The sequence below is a fragment of the Cebidichthys violaceus genome, unplaced genomic scaffold (assembly GCF_023349555.1).
Source record: "Cebidichthys violaceus isolate CVI_PGR_0920_01 unplaced genomic scaffold, fCebVio1.0.p SCAF_9, whole genome shotgun sequence".
Lineage (NCBI taxonomy): Eukaryota > Metazoa > Chordata > Actinopteri > Perciformes > Stichaeidae > Cebidichthys > Cebidichthys violaceus.
Genome location: NW_027176975.1, coordinates 11,447,997 through 11,467,142, shown reverse-complemented (window position 1 = coordinate 11,467,142; position 19,146 = coordinate 11,447,997). Strand labels below are relative to the sequence as shown.

Below are 19,146 nucleotides of genomic sequence, written 5' to 3'. Positions count from 1 at the left end.
GGCTCCTCCGACCCCTCAGAGCTCCATCTGGACTGTGGGGGGGGGGGGGGGGGGGGGGGGGGGGGGGGTGGGGTGGGGGTGGGGGTGGGGGGTGGGGGGGCTGTCATTTAGGAGTGCAGGGGCCTGAGCGGGGGAGCAAATTGCTTTTTAATCGATCATATTCCCAGTAAAAGCCACTCCCAGCAGCCACTTGCCTACTTTCCATTCTATTTATGGAAGCTGCCTGCCCCTGTCTTCTGTATGTGTGTGTGTGTGTGTGTGTGTGTGTGTGTGAAGGAGAGGGAGAGGCAGCAAAAAGAGAAAGTTAGGGTGAGTTTTGTTGACCGCTTCACGTCAGAAAAAAACGAATCATGTTTTCCACTCTTCTTTTAAGTCGAGCCTTGTTCGTGGATGTATTTTTGCTCATTAAAATCAGAGAACTACAAGGACCTTGCAATACTCATGTGGTTATGGATGACATGAAGGCTGATAGCAAGCTGTTCCTTTGTATCTGCATAAGGCAGTGCTTCCAGGGCAATGAAACATGAGCATCAGACAGTGCTCTATTAACAACACAAGGAAAAACCTCCCCACCATTAGACACTGCAGAGCTACAGTCAAATATGTCATGTGCTTTCATAGAAGCCCAACAATGCTGTAATGTGATCGTTTTCCCAGCTCCACTTTCTTGCATCTATTTTCAGTCTGATGCCCAGTGTCTCACACTAACAAGTGCTACTGTGAAGCGTGCATGGGTAATAAATTATGACTCAGCCCAATGCTGCCGCTGATTGTTGGATCCATTTTCTAAGATGCCGTTGTTTCCAACTAATCTGGCCCTTGGGGCTTTTGAAAAGGAAGTTTAAGTCTGTATTTGCTTGCTCTGTAGAATTTTTTTTTTGTCCTTTTCATAAAGCACTGAATCACTCCCTTTGTAAAAACAAGAAAAAAACGTTGACACTAATGGGTGTCACATAAAAAGATCTTGCAGAATGAGCAATACCAATGAATAAGGCCATCGTTTACAAGCCCTCCTGTCACGTTTCCTTTGCAGGCCTCCCAGGAATTGTACGACAGGTTTTTACTATCTGCTGAAAATTAGTTTTTGGGTGTGCTTCGCTTTCTCTGCAGTGCACCGGAAAATGTATGACTATTTAATCTGACTTTGTAGAAGTTGCAAAGACAGGACCTAAATTAGATGATACAGTTATGAAATCTCTTCCAATTGTTTTGAACCTAAATGAAGAAAACGACTGCACCAATTCAACAACACATGCGCAGCCTTTAGAAGAAAAATAACTGCTGCCAATAAAATGGGAAAATTGTGAAACAATTGCTTTATATGGTGTCAAAGTGACGGAGATTGCCGAGGATTTGTTCTTTTGCTTGTGTTTTATTCATTTGCTTCTGTTTTCTGTAGTTGCAGTGTGTGTTGAGCTCTCGGGGTTGCTGTTGTATTTCACTTCATTGTTATGGATTTCTGCAGCATCTGCCATGGATTCAATCTAACTGTGGCCTTGGTAGTGAAGAGAGAGAGAGAGAGAGAGAGAGATAGAGAGAGAGAGAGAGAGAGAGAGAGAGAGAGAGAGAGAGAGAGAGAGAGGGAGAGGTATGTCAGGTACCCAGCAGGAAGTCCTGCATCCTCTCTGTCAGTATCTTGTCGTGGTCTCGGCCCCTGACCAAACAGGACATGAGCCTCGCTGCCTCATGCTGCTGTCTGGCTCTGCTGCTGTCCTCATGTACCACTCAGCGCTTTTATTCAGGCAGTTCTTTGTTCTTTACTGCTCATCGTCCCACGCTGGGTGTGTATTCTTCCATGATTCTTAATTTATAAATCTGATGGCTGCCAGTCAATACTATCAACCTCTGATATGCTGGAGCGTCTTCCGTAACCACAGGTTGTCAGCATGTTGGTGTTATTATTAGTATAACATGTGTCTAACGTGTGTTTTTAGACGTTTAACATCTGCCAGGAAAGTAGTTAGTTAGTGCCCACTTTAAATATTATGTGTAAATCAGTCAAATTAAAGTTCAAACAGGCAGAAATGACCATTTATTGGTTTCTATTCATGGCCTAAGTGATACCATTAAAAGAATATGATTCAGATGTAAATGTAAGATATAAATGTGTCTAATCTTAAAATGTAACAAACAGAACAGGCAGAAATAGTAAACTATTACTTTCTGTGCCAAGAGGTCACGACAGAGATAGTTTTGCTGAATATAGTCGACATCTGGTGTTTAACCTAGGATATGCAATGTACATAAGGTTTATAATGTATAAGAAATATTCTCAAGCCATACTCTGGTTTATTTTTTAAAAATCCCTGTGGGCCATTTAAAAATGGGCAGCGGGCTGCAGTTGCTCAGCAGCTTTAGGATGTAAACCGTGCAGTGAAACCTACCTCACCCTGCCTAAAGCCAACAGTAAAACAATTTACTGGCTTAACTAAATCAAAGTGATAGCTTTGATTCACTGCTTTTAAAATGAATTCCAAATGTGAAAAAAGTATCCCAATGGTCATGGAAATTTTCAAACCACACCTGCAGCATAATTCTCAGTATTTCCATACCCAGGGTATTTTAATGCACTGTTCTATCCAAGCACACTCATTGGCTTAGTTAACTTAGTTAACCCGCCTCCAGCTTGAGTGTTGAGAGAGAGTCACCATCGTAATCAGTTGGTGACCTTTTAATTTTGCCCATCAAAAAGCCTGAGTCAGTCACTGTTCTATGCCATTGATTTGTGTTTCCCCCATAGGTGTGCTGTGCAATAATATGACTTAATTTCATAATCACGATACAATTGTATTTAGTATTGATCCTGACTTTAAATTTAGAAGAAAATGACAACATTTTTAATAAAATTTAATTGGATAGATATTTCTGTTTTCATTGTCCATACAGTAGTTTCCTTGTTTTTGTTGGTAGTTAGGTAGTTGCTAGGTAGTCACGTTATATTCGCCACAAGTGTTTTGGACTGCACACCAAATAGCAGAAATGGAAACTTGACTTTGATTCTCAATAGTAAGGAAGTGGCTACAATTGGATCACCGTTACATGAAAGACTCTTTGCCATAATGTTAACATACCTGTATGCTTAATTACATTAATACAGTTTGTATTTTCCTCTATTTAAAGGGAAAGTTTGACATTTTCGGAAATATGCTAATTTACTTTCTGGTCTGGATGGGAAGATTAACGTAGTTTAGCTCAAATACTGGAAATGGTGGGAAACCCACATACCAGCACCTCTAAGGCTCACTAATAAACATGTTGTACCTTGTTTTTTTCATCTAAAATTGGAATCCGAAAATGACAATTTTACCTTTTTAGGGGGGTTATATACCAGAATTTGTCTTGGCCAGTTGCCAGGCAACCAGCGAGGCTCCAGGACGTTACTGGTCTCACTTCCCTTTGGACAGAACCAGCTCTTGGCCCCTTTTTCCAGTCTTTGTGCTAAGCTTAGTTAGCGGACTGCTGGGGGGAGATTTGTATGAAAGTGGTATCAATCTTCTTATCTTACTCTTGGCAAAAAAACAAATAAGCATACTTCCCAAAATGTCAACAACATTTCCTTTTAATACACATATAACACACACATATAATTTACTGGGGTGACACAGTTTTCTAAAATGAATTCTCTCTGTTTTTTAGGTGTAGCATCCTAAGTGTTGTGGCTCTGCTGTGATAAATGTCAGCCGGTCCTAATATTTGTATGGGTCTTTCTCCTCAACCGAAGGTGAGTTCATCCTCTTGTGTGTGGTGTGTTATGGTTCACTGTTACCAGTGGATTATTGAACTGGTGCTACACTAACTACTTTATTCTCAAACACGAATCTCATCTGCAATAGTCCCCAGAAAGCTGTAAAAGGCAGCACATCAAGAGTCATGATGATGAATTACACCCACAACATGTGGTTTAATGACAGGGGAATAGACAACTTTGGTGTCATGTTTTATAGTGTGGTACATTCATGGGTGAATTTCTAAATACTTGAGATGTAGTTGACTTCTAGCTTGGAATATCAGAGTTCCTATTACCCGTTTTGGCACGATGGATCCTTGTCTGCCATTGAGAATGCAGTGAATCAGTTAGTTCCTTGTGCTGCCCTACTTAACATCCAGATTAAAAGGGACAGTGTGTAGGATTTGGTGGCATCTAGTGGTGTGGTTACAGATTGAAACCGAATGAATACCCCGCTAACGCTGTCTGCCTTGCAGCCATCTTCAGAGGCCCTTCATCCCCTAATATCTACTTTAGGCGCAACAGAAGTCCGATGGTTGCTGGCTGTTTGGCCTTCTGTGGTTCACGTGACTGCAGTTTCACAAGTGTGTCGGAGAACTACGGTGGCCTTCAGGTATCCTAAAAACATGAAAAACTAGAAACATGGCAGTGCAACATGGCGGGCTCCGTGGAAGAGGATTTGTTTCTATATAGATATGACGGGCACATTCTAAGCTAATGAAAACACAACGATTCTGGTGAATACACACTAAAGACAACATAGCTATGAATTTTATATTCCATTTCTGCTATTAGATTCCCAGAAATGCTACACACTGGTACTTTTAAAGCAAAAGACACAATCTCCATCATTCTATTTCATATTGGGATTTCTTAAAGCGAAGTAACTGCTGTATGCACCCAAGATCTTTTCAACAACTTTCCTGGGTTGCCCTTGCTTTCACTGTCTTCCAAAGTACTGATGTTCTTCTTTCAAAGAGGAAAAGTTTGGTTGCCACCTGACAAACAATTCAGCCTTGATGTTGGTTGCCCGGGAGCTGTAAACTGAAGTTGAACCTATTTGTGGAAGCTCTGTTTCCCAAAAAAAAGAAAAAAAAGTTCAGCAAAACAGTCAGCCTTTTCTTTGGTCACTTTGACAAGAGGGCTGTCTTTAGCCGTTGATTTACAATAACGCTGAGTCGCTACATTATCTTGTTCCTTTTTGCTACTGAGGTTAATCTTGTGTCTGGCAGTTAAAGCCGGCCATTTACGTAGTTTGGCTGACAAAAAAGTGGATCCCAACTCCAGGTCGTGTTTTGTTTCTGCCTTTTTTGTTTGATGGGACTGAGCTACTGCGCTGGCTGTTCTTGAGGGAGCAGTACATCACCAGAGCTGCATCTACGCACCTCTACCAGGAGTTACGGCCTGGCCTCGGATGAGATATCAGCTTTAAAATTTGACATGAGGGGTAGATTTAAAGACCTGCAAAAAAAATCCTACAAAATGGTAAAGACAGCTAGGCTTTGACATGCAGTTATTGAAAGCACTGGTAGGGGAGATTAACCCAACTCCACCACCTCCCTCAGGCTATGATTCTCCCCCGGATGGTGCCTTCCCTGATATTCCACTGAGAGGCAGGGCTGCTGGGACAGAAACACACTCCCATTTGCTATCAAATGCTGCTTCACTGCCTGTTAGCATTTTAAAGTGTACAGCTAAAAGTACAAATGTTGTTAGTTTGCTTATGATCTCATATTTGTTTTTCTACCTATCCAAAGCCCTAAAGATCCTGCTTTTAGGATTAACCAAGGTGGGAATAAGTGGCCATCTGTGGATGGCTATAAGAGGGGTCAAATCACGGACATGTGTGCAATTACTCCTTAAGCAGCCTACTGTTCAACCAGGAGTCATTCCATGGATGATGCTGGAAAACTTTTTGAATTAAACCCTGGTCAAATTATTTATCCAAGCATTTGTTATTCCTTTCTGGAGACCTGCTGAAAGTTCTCCTTACATTACTTACTTTGCAAAGTAAGGTTGTGATTGCAGAACCTACATATTTGAATATGACTCCATCTTACTCAGGTGAGTAATGTTTAGCAACATCTTCTATTTTACTCTCTGAAAGATCAAGCAGAGTAATCGCTTTCTTTTGTCCGTATTATATGAACTTTTTCATAGTTATAGAATATATAATATTGCTCGTTGTGACCTTTTAAGCTCTTGTTAAGAGTGGCCAACACACAGCTGCTGTTTGTATTTGAGTGCTGTATGTTTCATCACAGTTGTATGGCATCTTACCCAGGGAGATTTTTCTCTTTAAATACCATGCATGTTCAGTGTGCCCTTTCTCAGGAAAACGTCTGCAGCAGCCCTTCAGTTCTATATAATGTTGACATCAGGGATTAACAGGTTCAGCTTGAAACCCTTACCAAGTAAATGCTCGTCAGAAAAGGTCAAGTGCTCCAACATAAGCACAGTGCGGTGTTCCATCCACATTCCCCACATCGAAATTCAAGGCAATTTTTTCCCTGAATCCTGGGCCTTCCAAAATGACATCGGTTTAATTAACTCTCTGGAGCTTCAATAAGAAATGGACATTTTAATAGAATGGAAATGCATATTAATCGACTGGCAAGGGGCCAATTATAGTTGACTGCCACTGTGAATGCATGCGTTGTGATTAAACTCTCATCTTCTCAGGTTTCATGTAGTTAAACTTCAAAATATAAAATATATAAATATAATAATTTTAAATATAGGAATGCAACTTGTTAAGTATCATGAATGAATATATTTCAGACTTTTATTTTGCCAATTTAATGTACATTTTGTATAAATGTAACATGGCATAAAAAAGCCACTACTAACTAACAGCAGGGCAAAAATACACAAAATTCGACCAAACTGAGAGCGGATCAAAGTAACACATATGTTATAGTCTTCTTGTGTGGAGTCGACCTGTAGTTTGTTAGCCATCTGTGGGTTTGTGCCACTAACCGGGGGTTGTACGATCCACTTACATTTTGATAATTTGTTCATTGCACTGAATTGAAAGTGGCAGTAAGTACAGAATTACCCACACCTTCATCTTTTCCAGTAGACCACTCAGTTGGGCTCTGAGAGACGGACCTTCAGTTAGCGGCCACAGAAACTCAAATTCAGCCAGCACAAACCCCAGCACCACGAGTCTAACCTTTGTAAAGGCATCAACAAAAAGTTTGCTGATCTGGCAGGGCGTCCAGCCCCACCGGATCAGACCCCTGGTGCTGTGGTTCGTACTGGCCAAACTCGAGCAATGACTCTCCAGGTGCAAGTGGTATTACAAGACAGGACGGGCTGGAGCCAGCTGGTTAGCATGTAATGCACTGACGTCTTTGACATAACATCAACACTGTAACCTCTTCACTTTCTGTTGATAATGTTTGAACACATATTACACATTGTACCTTTAACTAGTCAGTTTCGGATACATCAAGTCAAGTTATACCTGTAGATAATATTGAGCAGAACAATGTTATGCTAACAGTAGCTTGCCAGACTTTCAGTTACCGCTGGGGTCACCCTTGCTTATTTTTATTTTGGATAAAAGTAATCACCGAACAACATACAAAAGTTGGCTCAGCTCTGTCCTGCTCTTCAGCTGAATGGAAATGAAAATTGTTCCATACAGTTTTGAAGAAACTTTTCCTGAGATTGGTGTTGAATGTGCAGAGGAGGACTTTTAATAAGGCAGCTTCAGCCAGGAGTCGCACAGACTGTCTCCAAGGGCCAACAGGCCCATGGCCATGAACTACCAGCTTTCCCACTAAAACTCTACTTTATTCTCTTTCTCTCTCTGTCTCCCTCTCTCACTGACACCGTTTTGAAGAGGTACCACTGGCCCGCAGCCCAATGAGCCGCATTGGCCTGTTTTCAAAATTATTAAGATAGATGAGAATTTATTAAAGCTAATCAAACTCTTTGATTCGATTTTATTTTGGTCCCCTTCCTGCCTATTTCACATTACATTTTTTAACATGATAAATAAGAGCCATTCCACAAAAGAATTGCTACCAAGTGACATTTAGGCCATGTCACCTTTTGAAATAATTTATTGTCATCCAGTCTCTCAACTTGATAAAGTCTTTAGATATTGTTTAGCACTCATTTTGATTTATTTAGTGTAAGAATGAGCCAGAGGCCACTGTTTATCATTTTAAGCACTGAGGGCATATTAATGAGCCAGGGAAAACGACTTTAATAAGTTAATGTACAACAAGTGAGAAGAGCTTTTTTACGACTGGATCTGGCACCGTGAATTGGTTGAGACAGCGGGTAAAATGGGTTTGCAGCCGTGCAGTTAACTCTAGTCCACAGTTGAATTTACAGGAAATTACAGGTTGTAATGATAAAGCCTTCATTACATTACATTACATTACTGTCATTTAGCAGACGCTTTTATCCAAAGCGACTTACAATAAGTGCATCAACATTGGTAATCAAAAGAACTACTAGTCACCAGAAGTCATAAGTACATTTCCTTTTCCAAACAAGCATCTAAGAGCATGAAGCAGAGCATAACTCAGAGCCAAAGTACAGTGCAGAAACAAGAAAAACAGTTAGTGCTATAAGTAATACGAATACAATAAGTGCAACAAGCTAGTATGAAAACAATAAGTGCTAAGTGGAAGGCTCAGGGAAGCACTTCCTTGAGCCTTCCACTTCAAGTTCTTCCTGGCTATATTTACCACAGTAATGAGTCTAACGCAACTTGTAACATGCCATTTCCAACATTTTATCTGCGGCAAAGCACCTACAGTGCAAAAGAGGTTTTAAGCCTCCTTAGAAGATTGCATGTTTGAGCTGTAGGTGTGGCTGGTGTAAAGCTGATATTTGCAGAGGCTCCAGACATGGATGTGGTCGGGTTCACTTGTAAGTCTGAACCAAGGTTTCTGTGTATTTACCACACAGTCAACCTGCCACTTTGAATAAACTCCCTTTCTGTCACTGGCAGCACATTAGTTGGACTATAGAAATGCTCTGGGACCAAATGGCCCTTTCAGTTGAATTATATTGTATAACATTGAGGCATATGTTTACAGCTGCTCTCAGTAATAATTACATCCTCCAGAGTTGTGGAGAGAGACTGTGCACTAAGCTCTAGGGGGCCTTGCTTTGTGGGGGACAATCATGGGTGTTTCTATTAAATGCTCCCAAATTATGGTGCGACCCCAGGAGGACCGCTGTCTTTAGTTTGTGACATTGCCACACTTTCTTTGACTGTGTTGCAGAAAAGAGAGTGGCAGTGTCGGGGATTCCCTTCAGCTTTTGTCTTGTAGTATTGGTATGGAGAGTTGGAGAGATTGTTAGTCTGGTGGCAGAAAATCATCGTCCAACCTGACTGTTTTTGTAATTTATTCTTCCTTCAGGGCTTTCTTCAGGCAGCAATAATAATAAAACGGAGCAAATAAATTGGTTATGAATACAGATATAGAAAATGGGTTGCACTGAAAACAATCCAGCTATAATTTTCCAACAGATCAAGAGCATATTAAAAGTCTGCTACAGTATTGTGAGCTGTGCGCACATGTAGGGGGTCAAAAACAACAGTTGTTTATGTTACTTAACCTGCATGTATAGCAAAAGTACAGTACTTTGTGGAAAATGTCAAGTAAGAAGTGGAAAATATCGATAAAGAAACCTTCCTGTTAGCTCAGACTGCATAATTAACTATTAGCATACACCTATATTTCAATAAGATTATGGAGAGCGGTTGTATTATGACACAGTCTTTATGAATAATGCATGCTTTTGGCTGTTTAAAGAAGACTGCAAAGTTATGTCAGACAAGGCTGTGGTGACATGTTAACTTGACATGCGGGTGTCAGCTGATGAAGGTGGCAGACTGAGGGCTTTGGATGGAAAATGCGTCACGTTGACAAAAATCACAAAGAGGTGTGCAGAGTCTCTTCAATGATCATAGTGTGATCTCTGTCTGTCCGTCTATCTGTGAGTAGGTCCTTCTCTTATCACAGGAACCAGATATATAAAGTATTATAGCTATGATTCCCATGGGGTTAAACAATCGTCCCGCTCCAAGAGTTAGAGAGAATTTCCTCATACAAAGGTCTGGAACATCACAATAATGTCTAATTTGCATTATGATTTAGTGCCATAATTATTGAAGTGGCAAACAGTTGTATTAACGTCTGTATGTAGTCAACAACTAACTGTCAAATCAAATAAAGAAAGTTCAATTTAATAATATCTAAACTATATTTATTGTCAGATTTTAAATTGAACTGGATGAATTATAAATAGTACATACTCTAATGATAGATGAATGTTCTCATTTCAAGTAAAATAAGGGCTGGATTTAAAAAATAAAATACAGCTTTAGAAAAATGAATCTAACTGAATTGTCTTGCAGCATTGAATTCATTTAATTCAGGTGTGAGGTGATGTCATTCAAAAAAGCCACGATATCCGTATTATTCTCATCTTCTAAAAAGAGAAGATTGATGGGAGGTAGTGCAGCATTGCCCTTGCTGTGGTGTTGTGAGACTGTATTTGGATGCATGGCGGTGAAGCAGCAGAGGGTGGCAGCGTCAGAGAACCGGCGAGCGTGACTAATCTGGGATTCTCCTGTGTGGTGTGTACGGCTGGCCGTCCTTCATGCCTCACTCCTGCCTGATGGGGGCCGCACACCCACTGCCTCACACGCCAATAGAGGGAGGGTATGGTACAATTTGGAGGTAGCATTATAGATCGCAGTGCATTATCACCACATATAGTGTAGTTTAGACTTTCATTAAAGGGTCCAACAGGTCGTCTAGAAAGTTTGAGGTGCTTTTAGTGACACTCTACTTATATTTATATCCATTTGTATTTTTCGTTTGTTCTTTATAGTCAGTACAAAATGCACCTGCTATTCTGCTCTGGTTGCTATAACTAATTTGTTTGCACATGATTAGGGTATATCTGTCTTTGTGCTTGTGTCCCCATGTTCTCACATAGGCTTTTTAAGGATTTTTAGCTGGGTGCTGCTTTTGGGGGTGGTCAGAGCAGGCTAAGGGATCACAGTTTACTGCCATTGTAGCAGCAATTCTGAGGTGCACTTTTTTGGCCTAACCAGATGCTTTGCCAGTTTCTGTAGGTTGTTGGGAAGCTGGTGAGGGATTGTGTTGAACCTGTTTGTCTGTGATGCCCTCCAGGTGAGTCCATTATCCACAAAAGTATAATTTAAAACAAAATGTAAGGATATTTGAGATGATTCATTTTAAAAATGTATGTTTTAATGTGACATCCGTTAGATTCATTATACCAAGTCTGTAACTCCTTTTGACTGCACAGTCTCCACTTTATATGAATTCACTATTATAGTACAGCCCTACAGAGACCTGCTAATTCTGTTTTAATGTCGCAGTTTTCATTTTGACTGTCATTACAGAAATGACAAAAATGATGAATGAGCACTCTGAACACAAATCCTCGCCTTCTTATGTGCCAAAGGAGAGAAATTGGGAACGTACAGTGCCTCTGTATTAATAGGATTGAGAAATTCAAGTTGTCTTCTTCTGATTGCCTCCCCACTGGCTTGAGCTCCTCCATGTTTTACACCAGTGTGGAACTACTAATATAATCATTGCTTGTATGTGAAAGGGAAAAGAAACCCAATTCAATCCAAATTAATCAAAACTTTTGGCACAAACTGTTATCGTTGCCAGAGACACTTTGTAGTGCACAGAGAAACAACAGACAGGTAACAAAGATCCAAGGCTCAGTTCAAATCCAGGATGACAGTTACCTGGTATATGCATTTAATCTTCTGTGTCTTTTCTTATTTTGTTATTTTGTTGTTTAATCTGAGACATCTTTAAGGCCAATTTTCAAATATGTTTCACCATATTAAATAACATGGTGAAACATACATACAGTATGGCAGCATTCATTGGAGTTTTGATTCTGGCCACCTGATGAATGTAAGTCTAATACTTTCTCCCCTTTTTACTCCGTTTTGGTCAGAAAAATAAACAGTAATAGCAAAGTTGCGGGTCATAAAACCAAAACAATGAGTAGGAAGATGCTAAAACGCACCGTAGACCTGAGGGAAACTGCTGATCTGATCTGCTGAGTGTGATGATGATTCTCTTGTCACTACGATTGACATCTTTAAGTCGTTTAATCCATTGATAATATAAAACGTATATAAACGTCAGCTGTAGATTACAACTTTATCTCCATCATATTAGGGGGCTCAAACTGAGTGACTGCATTATTTGATGAATTATTTGATGAAATACCATATTTTCTTCTGAATCAGTCAGTCACCCACTTAATTAAACGTACGAGGAGTTCTCAAAGTAAACACACAGATGTCTGTAGAAAAAAAAACGTGTGAATGAGTTTGTTGCTTTTTCTCGGTCTCTTTTAAAACCAAACTGGCCCGAGTGCCCCCACCGGCGGGGGCGACGCATGCATCCAAAAATTAATCCACTCATAACGTGCACTCATCAGTAACGAATATAATGATGCCGCATACCTGCTCAAACTGCAGCTCCTGCGCTACAAAGTCATTTCAGCTGTTTGTACACACTCCAAACACAACATATGACAAAGCTACGTATAATACTAAGTAAAACAATCGATATAGTGCCCCCTAGGCAGTCCCACTCGCCACATTTATGCCAATAACGTTTTGAAAAATGAATTCAATGCCAACACCCGTTAGCTCCGGAGATCGCTAGCGACCAGACGGTCGCAGCTGCCATTTTTTCACATTCCGCTACGACACAGCCTCGCAGTTTTACTTACAAAACAAAGCCATCATCATAATCCGCATAATCGATCACATCATAAACCAGCTCCTTACTTTGAGATGTTCTGCAGCAAAAAAAATGAAAAATCTGTTCATGTTTACTGTCCATCTGTTCAGCTCATCATCTTCTATGTGAATTCAAAACTGGCGCTACCGTTGTGTGCCTCGTGTGCCTGCTAGCGGAAGGGGCAGGTTTATACGTCTCAGCAAATTGGATTTGAGAAATTTGACACTCGGGTAGTTTTTATTTTATGATTGGCTAACGGATTCTGTTATTCAAAGTCACGTTAGGTTGTTTCAACAGAGCAGGCTGTGACGCCTATGGAACGTTGATTGGGTCAAATCGGCCCTTCACACTGGCTTTAAGGCTCTGGAGGATAAAAAAACTGGAATTCAGACGATAAAATCCCATGGATGACAAACATTAACAGTCTCAGAGAGGATCCAGGCTCTCAAAATGATGCCAAACTGCTGCATATGGATAGTTTGAACACTATTAGTGATACAAGAAGTGAAATATATAATTATATAGTATATAAAATTACAATGAAACAGCCGGAACAAAATTATATTTTGGTTGACCTCATTTGACCTCTCCGTACTAGATCAATATGTACAAGATAAAGCTTCACTTTATCAAAGTAAAAATCTGTTTAGAGACCCTCAACATATAGTTCTATGATCTGGGAGAGCTGGAAAGCTTGGACCTACATGATTTCTAATAAAGAAATATCCTGAAATTGCTTTTTTTTCCATTCAAAAATTAGAATTTTCAATTTGTGCTGTGTGCCATCTTAATCTACTCTTAACCAGTAACATATATACTGATATTTACACATATCAACACATCTCACAAGTGTTAGGGTTAACACTTGTTAATAGCCCTTACAGTTGCAACGCTACACTCATATTGTATGGGTATGCTATTTTCGAGCTGAGGGCCGAAAAATCGGTCTAGGGTCCAAATTAAAAGCCTATCGCTCCATATGTTCCTCTTTTTCACTGTTTCTTAGTAGACAGAACAACTGATTGAAGCCAGGACAGAATAACTCTCTCTGTGCTAACCCTGTCCATGTCGTGCTCCAGATACAGCCAGCCACCTTAATGCTTCTTTATATTGTATATGTGAAACCCAACGATCAGTTTCTTGCGACAGCTGAACACTGTGTGCTTTCATCTCTCACTACAGGCCTGCGTGTGTGTCTGTGTGTTATAAATGTACTTTTATCATGGGTATAATTAGCTAGTATTATGTTTGCTCAAGCATATACATTGTATTTAAATGTGTGAATATGCAGTGTGAGTTGGGTATCATTTGTTTCTTTTAATATATATGTGCTTTCAAATGTGTGTGTGTTTGTGAGAAGGAGAGAAAAGGGGAAGGAAGGAAGTTCAGCCTGCTGTTCTCTGGCTGCAGAAACACTGTACTGGAATGTTAATTGGTATGACTGGTCAGCCTCACAGATAACACACAAGGCCGCTTTTAATAAACCAAAGATCAGGATGTCCCACTGTCTCGCCCCGCTGAGACGAGAGAGAGGAAGAGGGTGTGTGTGGATGAGCATGGATGTCTGTTGGAATCTCTCCTTCTCCTTTACCGCCTCTCACCCATGCATCTTGCTGCCTCATAACAAATAGAAAAACAGAAATATTGCAGAGCGTGAGGTGGTTCACGGGGAGACTCAAAGCGCATGTATTATTAAGACTGGAGCATCGCGGTTTTGAAGTTATGCTAATGAGAAGCCTTTTGGTGCAACAAATCTAACCGTCACTTGAATCATTTCTCTGCCCGTCCCTCCTCTTCTCCCTCTTCTCATCCGTTCTTTTTCTTCTCCGTCTCATATCCGTTCAAGGGCGCAGCGTTGGCATGAACCCCTGCACATGCTGTTTAAGGGAGGTGACGGTAGATTAGACTACCGCTACAGAAAGTCAACACAGACCTCTGACTGGAGGCTTCTCCTCCCACACGCAGCCTATAATAAAGAGCTCATTTTTATTTTCACCTCCTCCTCATTGACATATATACATTTCTCATACAGAAAGCATTAAAGAAATAGAGATCTGTTTGTAAACTCTGTATGCACAACCATAACCCCTCACAATCATCCCATCGCTCTGGAACGGAACAGAATCACAGAAAAAAACACAAATAATGAATCTTTATGATTCTGAGGGGTATCCATCATATAATACTGGTAACATTGTGGCAGAAGAATTTGCATCTGTGTGATGTTGCATGTGTGTTTGTGTGTATTAATATTTAACCAATAACTCAGTAGACACCAAGTAGAGACTCTGATATCGTGAAGTGAAGCACACTGAGAATTGCAACACATTACAACTATTCACTGTATGTACTCCAGACTTTTATTACACTTAAACGCTTCAGGATGATGCCACTACTACTACTGAATTATTCATAAATACTTCAGCTTGAATTGAAAAACCGCATCATATATATTTGATCAGAAAAGGTTGATGTTGACTGCCTGAAAGTTATTATTTAAAAAAAAAAGAAATCTACAAAACAACAGGTAGCCAGTGCAGGGATGCCAGGATCCGTGAAATACTGCATAGTGGTATCTCTGTGTTCTAGTTAAAACCCTGGAGACAGAGAATGAACTGTAAACAGCATAGATATTGTTTGCAGATGCCAGAGAGCAGGGAGTCCCAAGAGTCGCTAATAGGTGAGCCGGTTTCAGGTTAGAGTGAAAAGGTCTAATCTTTTAAATGTTTCTAATACGTAGAAAACAGCATTGCACTTTTAGATTTTATGTGTTTGTTCTGTCTGAAGCTGCAGTCAGTGATGACACCCTGAGTCTTCTGATGTGTGGTTACAGATAGCCAGGGTTGCATCCAAATGTAGCACAAATTGTAACCCAATTTTCAGAAAATCTGCAAAAAAAATGTGTGCATGTTTCCATTCACCGCTGTTATGCTAGTATTAGGCGTTGGTCTATCGAGAAAAACAGTGGGAGGACAATGGTGTGCACGGTCACAGCTTAAAATAAAAAGTTTTCATACAATCCTACATAGTGTGTAATGTGCACAGGAACAAACGTACCAATCACCCCCCACATACAGCCAGATTCCTGCGCTTCAATAGAAAGTCTGTAGCCCAGTCATGGTGGTTCCTATATCATTACACTTCACACACCCAGAGGCAGAATGCAATGAGTTGAAATAAGAACAAAATAAATTGTGTTTGGACTCTGCAACCTTCCAGTGCTTCCAGTGTCAATAAGCTTTCCCACATTAGATTTGGTGAGCTCCACAAGTTGTTCTGAAGCACCGGCACTGACTGCTGTTATTGATTTATGTGAAAGATGGCTAGGGATTATACTGTTGTAAACACAGTGTAAACTTGAGGCATGGGTGAGGTGTGCCTCGATTGTAAGTGATAACTAAAAATAGCTGGTGCTTGTTCACAGATGCTGAGGTGCATTCTGTGTGTTTGTGTGTACTTATTTGTTCATTCAGTGTTTTTTTTTATCCTACTTTATCTTTGTGAGACCAATATGCAATATTGCTTGTAATTTACTTCAACTTGTCTTAAATTGCTGCTAAACTCAATTTGGAGAATTCTACTGTCCCACGATGAGACAGCTGAATGCAGTTTCAGATGCTTTCCCACAAAGCTGATCATAAAATTCTTTGGAAAGCTATTGAGGGCAAAGTATGTAATTTTAGTCCATAAGTATCACATTTTAAAACCCTCTTTAAAATTATATTGCTTTTTACCCATTCCAGATGTCCATAAAACAGAGGGATATATAGAACGTTGTTGTTGTCTTTGTCTTCATTTATTTTAGGGGTAGTATTTAGTTTCAGGTTAAAGGAATATTGGTTATGTGAGTGTGTGCTGAAAAGACGGAGGCCACTCACCTGTTCATATGTTAAGTATAGGGCAGACGGCTAGCTTAGTTTAGCAAAAACACTGGAAACATGGGAAAAGAGCTAGCCTGGATCAGTCCAAAGTAGGAGTGTGTTAATTATTAAGTGTTATAGTAATTAGTGAGTGTTAGAGATGCTGGTTGGTAGATTTCCAATCTGAGTCCAGTGCTAAACTAAGCTAACCGGCTGCTTGCTGTAGCCTCATATGTAGCCAGTGGAGACATGAGACTGGTGTCGACCTTCTCATAACTCTCATCAAGAAAGCAGATAAGCTTCTTTCCCATATTGTCAAACTATTTTTATTAACTGACATTGTTATTGCGGCATCAGTTACCACAAGGACATGAAGGTACATTAGTCAATCTGCATGTAAATATACAGGTGTGTGAGTGTGTGTTTGTGAGATGTGAAATTGGCAGTTATTTGTCACCCTCTCATAGCTGTAATTGTAGAGAACAGAGAGGCCCCCTCAAGTACATGAACTCTGATTTCAACAAGCTCAACACGGAGGTGACCTGCAGAAATATCCTCAATTATGTAGTGGAAGCAACAGAACAATGCAGATGAAGTGCACTTTATACATAAGGGCACGCATATGGGTCAAGAATGACTTTCACACTGTCATGATGATGTAACTCACTGCGATTTGGCTACACACCTTAGAATATTAGATGTAGATGTATTCTTTTGTATTAATGTATTTACTTATTTACATGAAAGGAACTGACCAATACAAGCATAGTTTTACTAAGCAGTGCCACTGTTGCAGTCAGTTGGTTAAGTGCTTCAATGAAGGATATCTTAACAGATACAGAGGGAGGTGAGAGTATTTTTAGTCTATTCCTTTCCCCTGATAAATTCTTCAGTTATTTTCTGCTGTCTGATTTCTGGCTCGATGCCTTTTTTTTAACAGACAAGGGAGGATCAAAATGTCAAACCGTGACGTTTTCCAGGCAGGAGCTGATTTAGTTTGATTGCTGACGGGTGACAATTTCTCCCTTCACTGACTCCCAGTATGGGCCCACAGTGAGACCTCCGGGCTCCAGAGAGACCACACATGGAGGTGGAAAGGGGAGGTGGAGTCTCTGCCTTACAGTCATTGATCTCTGTCATCCTTTTCAGGTCACGTGTAGGCTGTTGGTTTCATTCCCCTTGGCTATAGTCATGTCAAACCACCAGCTTAAGACACACTGACAAGAAAATGTAATCCAAATGGTTGTAATACACGTGCACCAGCAGTCAAGTTAGAGCTATGATGACCAAAGACAGCCCGTGTCAAATTCTGATAGTGTCAAAAATTCATTACTAAATTCTCAGACCGAGTGCTACATTACATCCAACACCTAACAAAATGACATCATAACAATCATAATACGGGATGAAATTTAATAGCCGAGCAGAATGCAGAACTAGTTGATGCTATTTTTTCCTATTTACATCCAAACGCTTTCAACCACAGGGAATACACAATCCGACTGTCTGCCAGGGGTTGCAACCAAGATTGTATTAGACCCATCTCACAGACTGTGACATGCAATGAACATTCAAGATTGGTGTTATTGCACAGTATAGGGGCCATCTCTGAGGTTATATTGGTCAGATTTAGCCTTAAAGGTCGATCCGCGTTATTTTACGGGTTTTTGAATTGGAAAAGCCGATAGCAAAAAGAAGTGACGCAGATTTCAGTGCTGATGCACAGAACCTAAGCAGCAAAATGTATTTTAGCCACCTAAAAAATGGACTACTTCAAACAAATCAATTTCAGCTTAAGTGTTAGCTGTATAGAATATTGTCACTGCTTTATCTTGCTGTCAGACTGCCCTTTCCATTCCAATTACACAGAGACACATCACAACATGTGCAACCGCTTCAAAAACGCACTTTGGCAAAGCAAGTCGGGCAAAGCAGATGATGAGCCATTGGAAGGTGGGGGGGGGGGCTGCTTGGGGACGGTTGCTCGCCAAACAGTAGAAAAGTTTGCATTTCTGCAGATTTATGTTCTGCTTGTTGGCCAGATGTTGTGATAAATTGCTGGTATTACCTCCCTTACTTTTGAGGGTTTTATTGAATTTGTGACAACGAGAGTTCTCAGCATCTACTGGAGTAAAATGTAGCCACACTTCAGATCTTTTTCTTCTTTCTGCCATGATGGAGTCGGTGTCAGAGTAAAGCACGACTCCGCCCCACATGCACAGACAAACACAGAGACAGATAGAGGACGTTTACAATGCCGCCATTTTACGCGGAGATCTCATTCTGTAACCTCTAAAGTACCAATAGAAGAACCATTAACCTTAATCAACCTTATCAATACTTCAGGTATTTACTTCTGGGTATCGGGGTGGGGGGTGGGGGGGGGGGGGGGTGGGGGGGGGGGGCATCCCTATTGATGACATCATCAGGGTTATTTTCTCAGACTTGACAAAGGTCATTTAGAGCCACCAAAGGCATTATGAAACTGTTATCACAAGCTGAGTAGTACTGCCAATGACGAGTAATTTGATCTTATATGTAAAAATTGGTGGAGGACAAAAAAGGAATTACCAGAGACAACCAGTGTTGTGATGCATCGTATCCATTTCAGTGGTAATATCCAATATATGTAGAAATGCCAGATGATTTCTGTTCTCCACAGTCAGATGATTCAGAAAAGTTAGAGTGCAGGAATGGCTGCTGTGAGTTAAATAGGGTAAATGAGACTCTGACTTAAAAGACCCCTCTCCCATTCTCTGTCATTCTCTCTCCT

The 19,146-nt window shown here is 40.5% G+C and overlaps 1 protein-coding gene across 10 annotated transcripts in view; it reads left to right on the top strand.

Moving 5' to 3' along the window:
* The window catches only part of arvcfb (ARVCF delta catenin family member b), a 210,177-nt gene that overhangs the window by 39,127 nt on the left and 151,904 nt on the right, over positions 1–19,146 (top strand). For 9 of the 10 annotated variants that reach the window (XM_068703422.1, XM_068703426.1, XM_068703425.1 and 6 more), the window contains exon 2: positions 3,637–3,721. The exons of the other annotated variant lie outside the window; for it this stretch is intronic. The gene's annotated coding sequence lies outside the window, so the exon portion shown is untranslated. The remainder of the gene's footprint in view (positions 1–3,636; positions 3,722–19,146) is intronic. 10 annotated transcript variants of the gene reach the window in all.